The sequence below is a fragment of the Pistacia vera genome, unplaced genomic scaffold (genome assembly GCF_008641045.1).
Source record: "Pistacia vera cultivar Batoury unplaced genomic scaffold, PisVer_v2 Contig427, whole genome shotgun sequence".
NCBI classification, from domain to species: Eukaryota; Viridiplantae; Streptophyta; class Magnoliopsida; order Sapindales; family Anacardiaceae; genus Pistacia; species Pistacia vera.
The window spans coordinates 127,952-146,718 of NW_022196254.1; positions in this window are offsets into that span (position 1 = coordinate 127,952).

Consider the following 18,767-nt stretch of genomic DNA (forward strand, 5'->3'; position numbering starts at 1 on the left):
GATGATGGAGAAGATAGCGGTGATGGAAAGCTTGACAGTGGAGAGGTTGGGCTAACGTTGCTGGAAGAAGAGCAAGTTAACTCTTTATATAACTCCTGCATTATCTCCTCTATCTTCTCTTCTTTCATGGGAGACTCGGGAGAAAGCTCCGTTTCATCGTCTACTTCGGTCAACAACATGGTCAAACTTCCAACAACATCGCCGGAAAAATTAGTTTCCGGGGACTTTGAATCTTCTTCTCTCATGTCTAGTCTAGAGAGAGTAATGAAGAGTGTTGAGAGTTGAGAGCAAGAGGAAGAGAGTGTGAAGAGTAACGTATATAGAGGGGTTGAAAGTTAAAAGGAGGAAACGACACGCTGGAACAATCTAGTGCCACGTAGGATGGTTAGTTCACAAATGATGACGTGGTGAATTCATGAGTAAGTAACTGTGGCATCAGATGACGATGTAGTACAGCCAAGAGCTTGTCTGTATTTGGCTTTATTATGGTAATGGAAAATTATTGAATGCAGGTAAGGTGTATGAGTGCTGTTAGTTTCCATTGTGTTGATGTTGTTTGATTGGTGACAGGGAATGATTAAGTTTAGACTTTAGGGTAAATGTGTAGCTTAAACGTGTGGTGAAAAAGTCTCCATATAAGACGAGAACACCGGGAGAAACACAAATTTGTACTAAACCGGCACCGGCAGATATTGTCTTCTAATCTTAATTTTGTTCTTCCAGAGCCGCTCCCATTAATCTTTTCACGCCTAATTGGAAACAAATATATCTATTCTAAATTTTGGTTTTCTTTTACTATTTGAACAAGAGTAAACTACATCTACCCACCCAAGGTTTGGCGAATCTCCCACCCATGGTTTTATAAATTCCAGATTTTCACCCTTAAATCAACACCGTTAATGATTTTTTTGATTCTAATACAATATATAAAATGCTATTATCATATTATCCTTAACAAATAAATTAACAAATTACTTTTTAACCCCAAAATTAATAGAATTGGAAAAATCATTTTACTTTCAAAAAAATTTCAATAACACCCTCTTTTTTAATTTTTATTAAAAAAAAAAATCAAAACCCTAAGGAGAGGTGGACGACGACCAGTGGGCTAATGAGGTCAGGTTGGTGGGGGGTTTTGGAGAGCAGATGCCAGAGAAGCAATGGATGGTGATAGGGGTTATTTTCCATGCTAGGATTTGACTGAAAAATGGTTGAGAACTCATTGACCAAAAGGTGACAGTGGCCGACGATTAACGTAGTAAATGGTTGAGGAGTCATAGAGGTTTTGGTCTAAGGGCTGAGGAGAGGAAGATGGTGTTGTCAGGCAAGGTCAACGATGCCGTGTACAGACCGAAAAGGCTAAAAATGGCTTTCGCACGCAGTGGAGTTGGGCTACGAGAATCGACGAAAATCAGCCAAATCTAGGGCTATCAAGGCTGGCAAACGCTTGGGAAATGATAAGGTGATGATTTCTGTTGATTTTGGTGAGAAATCAATCAGAATCAGTTCCAAATGGCCACCATCGCCGCAATTTTGAGATGTGAAAGGTTGTTTTAAAATTTTTATTTTCATTTCAAATTTAATACAGTAAAAATGACAAATTTACTCTTTGACTGTTTATATTTGTTATACCTAAAAAATCAGGGCTGACGTAGACTCACGTTAGCAACGATTAATCAGAGTTCAAGAAGGCATTGTGTCATCCAAGCACTACCAGGTCGTCCAATGACAGAAAGAGTAAGGCTGTCATCAATTTAGAAGGTAAGGGTATGGCTAGTGAATGGTTGGGAGTCATCCACTTGCCCGATCCCTACGCGATTTAAAGATACCTACCGCATAGCTAGCCAATAGCAAGCAAGGTAGGAATTGTATGGTACTTGCCCATTGATAGGCTCGTAATCAATGCCCAAGAACCTCTTACTATAAATAGAGAGCTCCATTCTCTTTATCCAGATTTGACTTCTGATAATATAAACACTCTCTCTCCCTCCTTGTATTTCTTTTCTGATCACTACTTACGACCTAATTGTAACATTTCTTCTATAAAAAGACAGTGGACGTAGGATTCACTTTGAGCATCTGAACCACTTTAAAAATCGTCTTCTTTTATTTATTTATTTCCATTCTCAGTTCACGTGTAATTTCTAAGTCTGTTTAACACTTTGCACGTGCGAATAGTTGGTGTCAAAATCCAACATCAATAGTTTGGCGCTAGAAAGAGGGCCTGATTTAGTATTTGCTCTTCATCAAGAATCTCTGATCAATCGATTTTGTTCGATAGAAAATGACTTGCGGTTTCAAAGCCGAGCGAGCTAGCTCCAGCAACTAAGAGATCCCCCCAGTACAAGATGACACTTCTCCTGAAGTGCCCCCGATTTAGCATAGTGCCGCGATGGACATTCCATCGAGCTCACAGCTCGACCCAGCTGTAATGGATTACCTAGAGAGGTTCAACAATACTTTCCAGATGGTTAACTGAAGGTTAGACCGTTTGGACCAGGTCGTACCACCCGAGTCTGACAAGGCGGTGCTACCACAAAAAACGCCTGTAGGTCGCGTTAAAGCGCGGAAACGGGTGAAGACCCATGCCACGTGCACTATAGTGCAGAAAGGCAAGGGAAAGCAGGTGGCAGATAGTGGGCCGAAAGGCTCCAAGGGACCAATGAATACCGATCACAAAATAGGTAGAATACCTATGGCTTTGCGACTTGGCGATTTGTCGCATCATGAACCGTCCCACGCCACATCGCATGGGCTCCCCCCTAAGAGTGCAAGGCAGGGAAACCCCCAGCAAACGCGGGTCGGTTCTGACCACCGCAGAGGTCGGGCTAACTCCCCGAACCTTTCATTGCCTTCACACAGCTCCAGTCAGCGTGTGTCAAGATATGCCTAAGCCTCCAACCAATGCGAGGAAGAGTCTGATCTGCTGTCTTTTCCCAACCATAATCGTGAGGGTCAAACCCACGTTGCGGAAAGTGATCCCCAGATAGCTGCACTACCTCAGATTAAGGAGTTACAGCAAGCTCTGGATTAGCTTAGAGCTCAGCAAAATGAGCGTAGGCAGGTCGCCGAGGCATCTCCCTTCTCCCCAGTAGTGTTAGCTGTTAGGAAACGATCAAGTCATGGCAGCAAAAACAAAAATTATTTATGACATAGATCGTTCTTTAAAACCAAGATCAGAGCACAAATATAAAGTTTATACATTAAATAAGAATCTGTAGAAAATTCAGTCTAGAGTTAAAAAGTCATACGCACGTTTGGAGGCTCCTCCAACTTGTCTCTGAACGGATTTCGCTACCAACCCAAAAGTAGGATCGAACCAATGAAGTCCACACGAAGATAATTCCTAGGAACTAAAGAGGGATTCGCTAGATCCTCTCTAGCCTTAAAAACCAAGATGAAATCAAAGAGATTTGATTCAAGCAAAAAGGCAAACTGGCGTGGGAGAGAAGGGGTTGGAATTTTAGTCTAAATCATTGAATGAAAAACTTATTTTAATTCACAAAGTGTTGCACTTATATAGTGCACACTTTGCCCTATTCCATCATGGAATGGGCTTCGGCACCAACCCAAACACCCCTTGTATCCAAACAGCCTTATTTAGATATTTTAATTTTAATTATCATTATTTCAATTAAATTCAATTATATATATATTAACATTTAACAATAATGATAATTTATTTAAATATATGCGAACACATATTTAAACGTAATCTCACTTAGATAATTTTACTATCAAATTAAATAAAGGCTACGACTTCAGCAAATTTAATTGCACTGTGAGATTACTAAAATACCATTTTGCCTAAAAAGACGAAAACACCCTTCTTATAAACTGGTTCTTAAATTATCTTCTATGTGAATGACCCGTAGGCTCCTTATCATACCGGCAATGTGTAGTATCGCGATTAATATCAATTAATCGTCTCACTACACACAAACCAAGATTGGCCCCTAGCAAGGCATCATGGCCACCCGATAGATTCGGATTCAACGAAGCAGCTACCTGTTAACGATATGGTTACCGTATAATCCAATCCTTTCATCATCAATTATCTCAACGAGACCGAGGCATAGAAATAGTGTCAACCTCAGTTACTCTCGATATGTATGTATTCAGTTACTGAATCAATGACTTGAATAATAATCTGGATAGAGCAACAACTTAATCCCACTGTGGCCAAAGTTTTAGTGTCATTGCCATTCACTAAATTGGGCCGTGAGATAACTTTCCCTCGTACTTGAGAGTGATGAATCTTGTCGATCCACCACAGTCTTGATACACTCTTTGATGCAACCAATCAGTACCGTATTGACAGCTCTGAATAGAACTGCGTTAGGTTAGTGTCAAACTGCACTAATCGGTGCACAAGGTACTTCGGTGATCTCAAGTCTAAGGATCACATAAACCACCATTCGTTAGAGGATTTGTTCCATAGACACTAGGGTTACCATCCATATGGAATCCTCTGGTGGGTCAATCCAGTGAACTTGCCTACAGGAAGCACCCATGTGTTGCACCAGGTTGTCACTAAACAACCTTGAGAAGTGAGATCAGTCACTGCCTTTCGACAGGGTCGTTCAACACTATGATAGTCTTACCATATTATCTGTGCCCTTACTTTAGAATAATACTGGGGCTACGGACATTTCTAGAATGGCCACCATATGTGCTCATAAGGTTCTCACTATCAAGATTTGAAACACTTGATACCCTCGTTACGATTCTACCATTCTAAGGACATATATCAATACATACAATGATGATTTACACGACATAGAATAAAATGTCTTTTATTTATTAATAAACATTATTACAAAGAGTCAATTCTACAATAATTGATTGGCTCTAGGGCATCTACTCTAACATTAGCTGCTCCTCTCCCATAAAGATTTAGAATGCCTAATATGCGAGCATTCGATGGGAATTCTGATCTGCAAGATTACTTCTATGAGTTTAACGACCTCATGGAGCTTCACCAAGTTTCCAACTTGGCCAAGTGTCATTGTTTGGCAGTGACCCTGACTGCCCACGCCAAGCACTGGTTTAGATCGCTTCAGCCATGACCTATTAACTTGTGGAGCAAATGAGCTCATTATTCTTGAGACACTTCCAGGAAAATAGGAAGTTCTCAATGTCGTTGAGCTATCTGAGCAACAGACAGTAGGAGAAGAATAAATCCCTCCAGCCTTACATTGACAAGTTTCACAAGGAGTTACACAAGGTGGCTAATACACCTGAAGAGTCTGTTCAGACTCTGATTATTGCAGGAGTTTGCCTGTAGACCGACCTATGGAAAAAGCTGCAATCCGAGGATGACATTTCCCTCACTCGTTTCTACGATTTCAAAGAGAAGTACCTCCGAATCGAGAATTCTGTGGCCTCTCTCAATCGCCACGACCCCGATCCTTCGACTAGTGCTCTTGATTGGGGGAAGGGTAGTAGAAGACCTAATCGCAAATGGGCTATTGACAATCAGTAGAAAGGAAAGAAGCTGAGGTTTAAGCCCAAGAAATCCTATGTCCAAGTTCCTCGTCGCAATCGCAACAAGAATCAATATACTCCTTTGAACGCATCAGTATCGGCTATTCTAGATAAGTCAAAAGAACCCAGCCTGCTCAAAGAGCCGGCACCCATGAGCAATCCCCCTTCAGCGAGAAACAGTAAGAAATATTGCCTCTATCATCGGGATAATGGCCACAACATCGATGAGTGTCGGGCTCTCAAGCAAGCAATTGAAGACCTCATCAAGTAGGGGCACTTCAAGGAGTATGTTGATAGTCTGACTCTCATTTGAGAGAAGGATCAAAAGGAATAGGGGAAGAAGCGTCGTGGGCGTAAGGGTCTACTGTGTAGAGATCATCTTTGGAGAACCACACCTCGTGGGGAATTTTCGAGGTGCCCAGGAGAGGTATACTCAAGAAGCTCGTCATGACCTCGTGAGTGTGATGAGCACGGCGTCGCGACCCTCTAACGTTCGCAGGGAATAAGAGATTACCTTCTCAGAGAAAGATGCAGTGCAATTGCATCATCCCCATGAGGATGCACTCGTCATCGCGCCTGAAATAGGTCAATGCGAAGTCTACAGAATGATGGTGGACAATGCAGCATTGTGAACATCTTATTTCAGCAAGCTTTTGAAAAAATGCAATTGGACGAGACAGATTTGAAGTCTGTCCTCTTTACGGTTTTACTGGGGATCATCTGATTCCTAAGGGAACGATCGCACTTCCTATCACTTTGGGTGAGACCAACGAAGTGACCAAGATGACGGAGTTCTTAGTAGTAGACTATATGTCTGCCTTTAATGGCATTCTGGGACGACCTCTACTACAAAGCTTCAAGGCCGTCACCTCCATCTATCATCTGAAGATGAAGTTTCCCACACCGACGGGGTGCGGAGAAATGAAAGTGTCTCAGAGCGAATCTCACGACAGCTATGTGAGGGTAGTGCAGATGACGTGCAAAAATAAAGGGAAGCTGGTGGGCATTCCCGAGTAGGCAATGGCGATCAGCAGGATCGAGCCGTAGCCAAGTCCAGTGGAAGATTACATAGATCCTTGTGTCCAAGAGGAGTATTCCCACAGTGGGCCGGTTGAGTCTCTGTCGGAGGTATCTGTCAACCAGAATGAGTTGACGCGAGTGTTAAGGATCGGGAGTAATCTCAACCCTTAGCTCGCTGCAGATTTAACGAGCTTCCATCGACAGCACAATCAAGCCAGTTCGCCAGAAGAGAAGAGCCATGGACCCGGAACACTACGCTGCTCTTAAAGTTAAGGTGGATAAGCTCTTCTCTAACGAGTTTGTTCGAGAAGCCCATTACCTGAGTTGGGTCGCCAATCCGATGTTAGTGAAAAAACCCAACAGCAAGTGGTGAACTTGTGTTGATTTCTCTTATCTCAACAAATCCTGTCCCAATGACAGTTTCCCTTTGCCCAAGATCGATCAGTTCGTCGACGCCACCTCTAGGCACGAGCTGTTAAACTTCATGGATGCCTACTCAGGGTATAACCAAATCCCGATGTATGAGCCTAACGAGGAGCATACCTCGTTCATCACAGATCGGGGACTATATTGTTATAAGGTCATGCCCTTCGGTCTGAAGAACGCTGGGGCAACCTACCAGCGTTTAGTTAATCATATGTTTTTCGAGTAGATCGGGAAATCCATGAAAGTCTATGTCGACAACATGCTGGTTAAGTCGCATGTCGCTTCAGATCACATAGCACATCTCGCGAGATGTTCAACGTACTCTGAAGGTACAAAATGAAGCTTAATCCTCTAAAGTGTTCATTCAGGGTATCCTTAGAGAAATTCATCGGGTATATGGTTAACCATCGGAGGATCAAGATCAACCCCGAAAAGATCCAAGCTCTCCTTGATATGAAAGTCCCACGAATAGGAAGTAAGTTCAGAGCTTAAATGGAAGGATAACGGCTCTCGGTCGCTTCATCTCGAGAGCAATAGATCGTTGCTTGCCATTCTGTAATACACTAAGGGCTAACAAGAGGTTTGAATGGACTCCAGAATGTGAGCGAGCTTTCCAAAGCATAAAAGAACATCTCGAAAAGCCACATCTCCTATCCAAGCCTCTTCCCAAGGAAATCTTATTCATCTACATGTTTGTCTCTCAATATACAGTCAGCGCAGCCCTCATCTGGGAAGATGGCAGAGTTCAGTAGCCAGTGTATTACACGAGCAAGTGACTATTAGATGTCGAAACACGGTATCCAGAAATGGAACGATTAGCCTATGTCCTGTTAATTGCTTCCAGGAGATTGCGACCTTATTTCCTTGCTCATACCATCCATGTTTTGACCAGCTACCCACTCAAGCAAGTTCTTCAGAATCCAATTCGATTTGCATTATAGACCGAAGACAGTAGTCAAAGGGTAGGCTATTGCTGATTTTATTTTGGAGTTCTTTTATCAGCCAAATCAGGAACCCGAACAGCTAACTTAACAACTTGGAGCCTCTATGTTGATGGGTCCTCGAACAGAAGAAAAGCCAGAGCTAGTCTTCTACTCCTTAGTCCCAAAGGGACTCGGATTCACAGGATCCTCAAGTTTGGATTCAGAGCCATGAATAACGAGGCTGAATATGAAGCACTACTTGTTGGTCTACGATGCAAGAGAAATAGGTTCGAAAATAATCGACATCTATAGCGACTACCAACTGGTTGTTAATCAGATCCTAGGAGAATATCAAGTCAAATAAGAGAACATGATCAGCTATTTGAGGAAACCTAAGGCCACACTTGAGCCTTTCAATCATTATATGATCAGTCAAATCCCGAGAGATAATAACTTTATCCCGGATGCTTTGGCAAAGATAGCCTCATTATTGGACTCTGACGTCCTGGACAACATCCTGGTTCAGCTCATCAAAATTCCCATCATCAACTCATCTGAGCAAGCCGTAGCTATGACGGAATCTATTTCCTAGATGACTCTAATTATTCAGTATCTTCGAGATGGGACCCTGCCCAGCGATAAAACTAAGGCAAAAATCCTATGAACTAGAGCTGCTTGTTACATACTAATCAGGAACCAGCTGTACAAGCGAGGGTTTAGCACTCCCCTCCTCCAATGTGTAACCGATGATGAAGCAGACTACATTATGAGAGAGATACATGAGGGAATCTACGATAATCACACTGCCGCACAATCTCTAACCAATAAGATTATTCGCCAGGGATATTATTGGCCTCTACTTCACAAGGACGCCTTAAACTTTGCGAAGAAGTGTGATAAGTGGCAGAGATTCACGAATATTTCGCGAGCTCCTTCCTACCAGCTGACGACAATAACCAGTCCTTAACCATTTTCTATGTGGAGAATTGATCTCATCAGGCCCATGCCAACTGGTAAAGGGGGTGTTAAGTACACAGTGATCGCAATGGATTGTTTCACTAAGTAGGTTGAAGCTGAGCCTTTGGTCGCGATCATTATCAAAAGAACTCAAAGACTTCGTCTTAAAAAACATAGTGTGTCGCTACGGGATTCCTCATACACTTATCTATGATAATGGAAAGCAATTCGACAATGAGGAATTCAAGCAGTTTTACAACGAACTGGGGATTCATAAAAAGTCTGCCTCAGTAGCAAAGCTGCAAGCCAATGGTCAGGTTAAAGCTGTCAAGCACACATTGAAGGTCAAGCTTGGTGCAGCCAAAGGCAATTGGGCTGATGACCTCCTAGAGGTCCTATGGGCATATAGGACAACTCTGAGAACCTTTACTTCAGAAATGCCCTTCTCGCTGACATATGGCTGCGAGGTGACGATTCCAGTGGAAGTAGAAATTGGCTCACTTCGAAGAGAATTTTTTAACGAGGCAGACAATGAAGCACTCTTGCGTGCTAGTCTGGACTTGGTTAAAGAACACTGTGACAAAGCTCGATTAAGGATAGCTTCTTACTAGCAACGGGAAAAAAGATTCTTCGACTCCAAGGTTAGGAGAAGAGACTTTCAGGTTGTCAACCTGGTTCTAAAGGAAGTCTTTCTCGGTACAAGGGAATCGAGCGCAAGGGTATTGGACCCAACTGGGAGGGTCCATACCGCATTGCAAAGGTAATACGACCTATGATGTATCACCTCAAAAGGTTAAATGGTTCTGAAGTACCGCGAGCTTAGAATGCTGAACATCTTCGCCACTATTATCAGTAATTCCGAACTCGCATGTAGCTTTGATTTTTTCCTCTGAACTTGTAAAATTGTCCTTATAACTTGTAAGTATTATGAATAAGATTGTTTTGCTTCTTCTCGAAGAAAAACTTGTGTCACTATCTCAAGTCCTTTGTTAATGATCTTGTTCTTTATAACATTTTGCTAGTTCAGTAGTCAAAAAAGCCATATTTGTCCTGCGAAGTGCTTAACTTATAAAAGTGCTATCGCAAGTAACCAAGAGTTCCTTTTATGTATTATAAAAAGAAAATAATATGTACAAGAAAGCGGCCAAGAGTTACTAAAAGATAAAAAGTTGGGAGAACTACAATGACAAATTAAAAAGGGACAATCGGTTGTCCTCATTTCCAGGCCTGTTGGGCATGACCTCCTGATCCTCTGGACGATCGTCGACCTTCGAATCATCCACCTGATCCTTGGGATGTTCGACTGATCATCTTCTGGGGGAGGTTCCTACTGTTTTCGCTGCTCGGCCTCTTCAGCCTCAAGCATGGAGACAAGGATGGACTGATATTCGTTCGGAAGGTCAAAGATGTCCATCTCTAGGTTCCTTGACTGCAAGCTGTAAATGGCTTGTATTGCCCAATGAGCAGTCGACCTCTCGAGCTCGAGGTTTTGTCGCTTCATCTGTTCGGTTAGTAAAGCAACTTGCCCCTAAGATAGCTTGAGGTCCGCCTCCATCGCCCTCTTCTGCCTCTCAAAGTTCTCCCATAGCTGAGTCCGACTCTCTTCCGTCACCTTCATGCGATCGGTAATCACCCTCAGCTCTTTTTATCGCTCACTCAACTCTTTGGTGAGTCTTGCCACCGTCTATTAGAGCTTCTTGTTGTCCCCGTCTTTCTTCTTGAGCTAGACCTTCTAAACGTCCGTAGCCTGAAGTACAAAATCTCTCTCTGTCAAGTACTGATCCGCTTGGGTAAGAGCCGTTTTGGCCTTCGCATCCATGGTTGCGAGGTCTTGCTTTAGCTTGGCATTCTCCTCATTCAGTTCATGGAGATTGCCGGCAAAGTCTATGTCGATCTTCTACCAGGCCAAAGTCAGGGCGAGCTGGGCCTGCATAGTAAAAAAGACAAAAGTCAGCTTCCTTTTCTCAAAATCATAAAAGCTAAGAAGGTTCCCGAAGGGAACAAACCGTTTTACCTAATTGTGTAGTTGGAGCGCGATAGTCACCAGATCGGTTGGTCACAAGGCCACGAACTTCTCGAAGGACTTGGCAAGCTGGCATTCGAGTAGAGTGTACATCACCGATTGCAAATGCTTTAGCAGTTGTTAGAGTAGATGCCCTAGAGCCAATCAATTATTGTAAAATTGACTATGTAATAAATGTTTATTTATCAATAAAAGGCATATTCTTTTATATCATGTAAGTAATGATATATGTTCTTAAGATGGTAAAACCATGACGAGGGTATCAAGTATTTCAAATGTTGATAGTAAAAACCCTATGATCACATATGGTGGCCATTCTAGAAACGTCCGTAGCCCCAGTATTATTCTGACCAAGGACACAAATAATACGGTAAGGCTATCATAATGTTGAACGACCCTGTCGAAAGTCAGTGACTAATCTCACTTGTCAAGGTTGTTTGCCGACAACTTGGTTCAACGCATGGGTGCTTGCTAAAGGCAAGTTCACTAGACAGACCCACTAGAGGATTCCATATGGATGGTAACCTCAGTGTCTATGGAATAAATCATCTAACGGATGGTGGTACATGTGATCTTTAGACTTGAGATCACTGGAACACCTTGTACACCAATTGGTGTAGTTTGACACTAACCCAACGTAGTTCTATTCAGAGCTATCAATATGGTAGTTATTGACTACATTGAGAAGTGTATCGAGACTATGGTGGATCGACAAAGGATTCATCACTCCTGGGTACGGGAAAAGTTATCTCACTGGGTAATTCAGTAAATGACAATGACACTAAATTTGTGGCCACAAAGGGATTGAGTTGATACTCAATCCAATTTAATATTCCTATCATTGGTCCAGTAACTGAATACAAACACGTCGAGGATATCTGAGGTTGACACTATTTCTGTACCTTAGTCTCGATGAGATAACAGTTGATGAAAGGATTTGATTGCACGGTAACCTTACCGATGACAGGCTGCGGTTTCGCTAAATTCGAATCTATCAGGTGGTCATGATGCCTTGCTAGGGGCCAATCTTGGTTTGTGTGTAATGAGACGATTAATTGTTACATTGGTAATCTGACGCCGAGACATCACAAGAAACCCCAATCTTGGCAAAGTTGGAAACCCCACTATGGATGTCAATCGTGGTGAGGTTAGAATAAACCCCACTATGATGAGATTAGCCAAAAAGGTCACCTTGGTTGGCCAAGCCAAAGATAATTATAACCTCAAAGAGGAAGAGAAGCAAAATGCTTTACGGAAGCTATATTTAGTATTATTTCAGGGATGCTTACAAAGGACAAATTAAGACTTTATTTATAGCCCTTCAAGTGAAAAGCTAAGGCCTATCTCTTCCATGTGGGACAAAAATAAAAATCAACATAACATAATTTTTTATTTCTCTTTTCTTTTTTGCTTTTGCATCATTCTTCCGGGGCTGGAAAAGACTCGCTGTTGAGTTCCACGTCTTCATCATATTCTCTGTAGTAAAGAGACAGATTAGCAACATTGAAAGTAGCAGAAACTTCATAATCTCCAAGAAGCTCAATCTTATAAGCATTATCATTAATATGCTTCAAAACTTGAAATGGTTTGTCAGCTTGAGGAGACAACTTCGTACAAGACTTAGGGAAACGTTCCTTCATTAGATGAATCCATACTAAGTCTCCTTCTTTGAATTTATCTGGTCTTTTGTGCTTGTTGGCTTGCTATTGATACTTAGCATTCTAACGAAGAATCTTCTCTCGAACCTCTTCATGAAGCTTTTTAATCTATTTGGCACGCCTATCAGCGTCAGCATTGAATTCACAAGTACGGGGTAATGGTGGAAGATCTAAAGGACTAAGAGTGCGTTTTCCATATACTACTTCAAATGGGCATTTTCCTATGGTTTGGCTTATAGAACTATTTTAAGAGAATTCTAATTTTGCTAATGCAAGATCCTATTGGCAAATGTATTTCCCCACGAAGCTTCGCAATAGATTTCCCAAACTTTTGTTGATTACTTCAGTTTGACCATTGGTCTGAAGGTGGCTTGCTGAGCTAAATTGTAAGTGTGTTCCCAATTTTCTCCATAAAGACTGCCAAAAATGACTCATGAACTTGACATCTCGATCCGAGATGATGGTTTTTGGAATTCCATGAAGACACACAATCTCTTTGAAGTATAAATCAGCAATGTGAGAAATATCATCAGTTTTGTGACATGGTACAAAATAAGCCATTTTAAAAAATCTATCGACGACTACCATCACAGCGTCTTTTTGCCTTTGTGTTCTTGGCAAACCCACAATAAAATCCATGCTCAATCTTCCCAAAGAGCTTCGAGAATGGGTAAGGGTTTATGTGTACCAGTGTTTTGATTTTCAAGCTTGGCAATGTGGCAAATGCGACACCTTCAAATGTGGCGGATAACATCTCGTTCCATCTTGGGCCAATAAAATTTTTCTTGCACAAGAGCTAAGATTTTGTCTCCACCAAAGTGTCCAACTAATCCTCCATTATGAGCTTCCCAAATTATAGATTGACGTAGAGAACACTGGAGAATGCATAGTTGGTAGCCTTTAAAAAGATATCTCTGTCTTCATTGTTTAACACTGAGGAATGCATAGTTTTGTCTCTACCAAAGTGTCCAGCTAATTCTCTGATGTTGTGCTAGATGAAATGCCTCATGGTTTGCCACCAATGCGAGATATTCAACATGTTATTAATTTCATTCTTGGTTCTGCCATTCCAAATAAACTAGCATATCGCATGAATCTTAAAGAACATGAAGAGCTATAACACCTAGTTAAGCAACTTTTAGAGAAAGCCCTAGTAAGAGATTCCATGTGTAGTCCCTGCTTTACTATTTCCAAAGAAAGATGGGAATTGGCATATGTGCATTGATAATTGTGCTATGAACAAAATTACTATCAAGTATCGTTTCCTCATTCCTTGACTTGATGACTTATTGGATTAGTTGCATAGAACCACAGTTTTTTTCCAAAATAGACCTACGAAGTGGCTATCATCAAATTCGAATGCGAGTTGGGGATGAATGAAAGATTGCATTCAAAACTTGTGCTGGGCTATACAAATGGACAGTGATGCCTTTTGGCCTCTCCAATGCACCCAACACCTTTATGCACCTCATGAATCAGGTTTTTTGCCCTTTCATTGAACAATTGGTTGTGTTATATTTCGATGATATCTTGGTATATAGCCAAACTTCTTAAGACCATCTGGAGCATTTACGACAGATCTTTGAAGTGCTCAGGGAGCAAAAACTCTTTGTCCACTTGAAGAAATGTGAGTTTCTAACAAAGAAAGTTATCTTTCTAGGATATGTTGTTTCTGACCAAGGAATTGAAGTGGACCAGAGCAAAGTTGAAGCTATTATCAATCGGTCCACTCTGAAAACCCTTCACGATGTGCGAAGCTTTCATGGGTTGGCCTCTTTTTATCGGCATTTCATTTGAAATTTCATCTCTATTACTGCTCCACTCATTGAATGGCTCAAGGGAGATAGTTTTACATGGAATACCAAGGCACAACAGAGCTTTGAAGAATTGAAAGAAAGGCTCATTAAGGCTTTTGTGCTTGCATTACCTAACTTCGATCTAATATTTGAAGTTGATTTTGATGCCTCTAATGTTAGTATTGGTGTTGTACTTTTTCAAAAAGGGCGACCAATTGCATTCTTCAATGAGAAACTTAATAATGCAAAGTTGAAGTACTCTACCTATGATAAAGAATTTTATACCATTGTTCGGGACTGGAGCCACTACTTGTTGTCAAAAAAATTCATCTTATATTCTGATCATGAAGCCCTCACACATCTCAACTCTCAACAGAAACTCAACCACCGTCATGCAGATTGGAGTGAATCTCTTCAAGCCTTTCCATTTCTTCTCAAACACAAATCAACTGTGCAAAATAAGGTAGCTAATGCCTTAAGTCATTGTCATGTTTTACTTTCAACCCTATAGTTGAAGGTTGTTGATTTTGAAGTTGTGAAAGAATTATATGAAGATGATAAGACTTTGGATGGGCCACGACGTTCGCAACTTGCCATCAAAAGAAATCCAAAATATCATGCATGAAGATACGTAAGCATTCAAGTGGTTGTGGGATCATTTCATAGTCAAGCTTCTATTATTAACAACCACGTGCAGGAACGAGTCATAAGTAGTGGTAGAAGAGATAAAAGTTGTTGCATTGATTTTTACTTTCCCTTTGTTATCTTTTTATTTGAATTTATGTAAAACCCCTCCCTAGCCGAGTATTTCCTAAGTATCCCTTGGCCATTGAGAACCTAGAAAATGCACGCCTAGGAAAGAAGTTTATTTTAAAATCCTATTAAAAGAATAAACTTGTAGTTTAAAAATATATCTATTTTTATTTTAAAACATTTTAATTTCTAAACTATAATAAGTTCATTGTACAAGTCAAAAATATAATTTCCTTTCTTGGAGTACATTATGAAATCTATAGTAGTACTTACGAGAACATACACATTTTTACAAAATTTACTAGCAATTTGATTTCTTTTATTAACACAAACATATATACTCCATAATAACATGGACATATTTACTGCATTATGAGATATAAACATAATTACTACACTAAATACTAGCAAAACCATTCAAAAGTCATAATTAAAACATCCCTTCATGCTCATAGCGTCCCTCGGAATCCTCTCCCAGCTTCATGCCTTAATCCTTACCTGCAAAACATTTTAAAACATTTCGTGGGGTGAGCGCTAATCGCTCAGTAAGGAATATGGCCATTTATAAACAATTAAGGTTCATTATACAAGTATATTACTTAGGACCTTACCTACCTACAAAATATGACCTTCATTCTTTAACATAACAAGTTCATAAAACATATCATACACTTTGGACTTTTCTCATAAACATAAGTCATAACATAATCATACATAATATAACATAGAACATATATGACTTATGAAATATTCATGTACATGGCATGCTTATTTCTTTTGTCTTTATACTTGATGGTTTCATTAGTCTTTGTTATCCGATCGGATTCATTTAAACCATTACCTTGTTCTTGGTCGTCACCTCAAAGGACTCATGGTTTCCATAAGAATTCCATTCCTCTGATCTTGGTTTATACCTCAAGAGACTCATGGAATTCATTCTTTAACATTTCATAAATTTTTCATAAGACAACTAAATAAGCTATATGCATTACCATTATGAATGCAAACATATGGACTAACATATTCCATGCTCAATCATACTATATTCTCCTACTAAACTTCTTAACTTAATTCATTCAATTTCTCATACAATACAAGGAATTTCAGTAGTAAGATTATTCAGGGGTTTATTAGAATTAGAAACAAATGGGAATTTCCATTAAGAAGGTGGATGCCATACAGTTCGTTACTTTCAAGCAATTTTTCCATTATCTTCTAATTCGAATTTATTTTTGGCTAAAACATAAAAGTTTTAGGTCTGTTTCTCAACTTTTTAACACTTCAAGAATCAACTCAATCGGACTTCTATAACTTCAGTTATGACTGATTCAGTGAAGCATGTACAGTATAAGTCTCAAAAAGCCAAATCCGAATTCTATTCATTTTAACCATGTCACCTTCATTTGCACATTCATATCATTTGCCATATCATTCTTAGTATAAAAGGCCATAAAAACCTCCCTTTTTACAGAACCAAAAAGTGCCAAAACATCGTCCAACTACAAATCTCTTAATTGGCATAATCATCCTCCACATGCACACATACACCAATCAACACACCCATTTAAACAATCCATAACCAAAACATAGCATCACACTCATATTAACATAAATAAATGTAAGTTTCATAAACCCTAGGTGTTATCAATTGTAGTCATAAGGGAGATTTTTTCCTTACCTTAGTATACAAAGCACAAGGACACTCCTCCTTAGCTCCAAAGGTTCACCCTTTCTACCTTATACACATAACCACTTATAAATTTCTCTTTTAACTAAAAGATCAGAACAACTAGGGTTTTGAAACTCACCTTAAACTCTGAAATTGAAGTTCTTTAAGTGTAGATGGTGATCTCCTTTGAAAACCAACTTGAAATCCTATGAAAATTTGAGAATAAAATGCTTGAATTAGTGGCTTTTATGGTGGATTTGAGAGATGAAGAAGAAGATGATGCACTTGGGGTGTAAAAGGCCGACTCCTCTCACTTAAAATCTTGTAAATATTCATTCAATTGTTACTCTAATGTGATTGGTCAATAAAAGTTAGATATAAGGGTCATTTGGCATAAATTTTTCATATAAGGGTATTTTGGTCATTTCCACCACAACATAAAGATAAGCACTCATTTAATGCCATTTGACTTCTTTAAAACACTTAACAATTAAGCAATCCCATTAGGTAAATGACTAACTTACCCTTAATGCACTTTTATGGATACTTATTACATATGGATTTGTATGAAAAGACCATTATACCCTTGGTTACCGTTTACGCCATTTAACCATATCAATCAACTTTATGACCATTCTACCCTTATTTCTCTTCAATGACATCACCCCTTACACTTAATAATGGCCACATCTCGAAATACATGTAAATTGAACATTTTACCCTTCCATTCAAAAAAAAAGTAAATTATTTGAAAAGTAAATTTCATACCTTAAGGCATTGGAATAATAACGCGGGGTTTACAATTTATTTCATTATGGTGTTAAGGACCTATAGCTTCGACGACATATGTTGAAAGTCTGTTAGATTTATTTGTATTTATTGCTCATGGACATCAATAAAGAAAGGCGGATATTTTTAATCCAATTTGTGTGGTCTGTTCTCACCCAAAGAGAATACTTATAATTCATTGTTGTAGTACACGAATCTTTGACTGGGACCTATCAGTGGTATCAGAGCTTCATTACAATGGCATCCAACAAAGAGAGGATCGAGGCTTTGGAGGCTAGACTCGATGGAGTTCAAGATGGAATGCAACGATTGGAGTTAGGTGTAACAGATACGCTGCACCGTTTGGAGAAAACCATCAACAAGCTGTCCAACGCTATGCTTTCAACTAAGGAACCATCCAACAACAATTGGCGAGAAGGATCCTCCCATTCGTATCGTGAGGAGAACGACGGCGGCAGGCAAGTTTTCTCTTCCAAAATGGCAAAGTTAGAATTTTCGAGATATTTTGGAGATGACCCGACTGAATAGTTCAACCGAGTAGCTCAATTCTTTGAATTTCAAGGCACGGTAGACAACCAAAAGGTATCTTTAGCATTTTTCCACCTTGAAGGAGAAGCCAACCAATGGTGGCAATGGTTGCGTCGAGCTTACTAGGAGGAAGGTCGCTTGGTTACATGGGAATCATTTGAGGAGGAACTTTGGGCTCGTTTTGGACCCACAGAGAGTGAAGATTTTGATGAAGCCCCATCTAAAGTTTGACAGGTTGGATCCCTTCGCGATTACTAGAAAGAGTTTGAGAGGCTAGGTAATCGGGTTCATGGTTGGTCACAAAAGGCGCTCATAGGATCATTCATGGGTGCTTTACCATCTGAAATTTCAGAAGCAATTCGTATGTTTAAGCCTAAAACCTTAAAGAAGGCGATAAGCTTGGCTCGCATGAAGGACGAACAACTAGAGCGACAAAGGAGGATCTCACGCCCACCACTGCCTACTCGCACTCCGTTTGCTCTACCAATACCAACAAAAGCTTCACCTATAAAGAGATTGACTTGGGATGAGATGCAAAGAAGACGTGCACAGGGACTTTGTTTTAATTGTAATGACAAGTTAACTGTAGGACATAGGTGCCAAGGACCTCAACTGTTATTGTTGGAAGGCCACACCGAAACCAACAAGATTGTGTGTGACGAGGTTGTGGATGAAAATTTGATAAAGAAACAACATGCGGATCTGATCAAACCAGAAATTTCTTTACATGAGCTCACC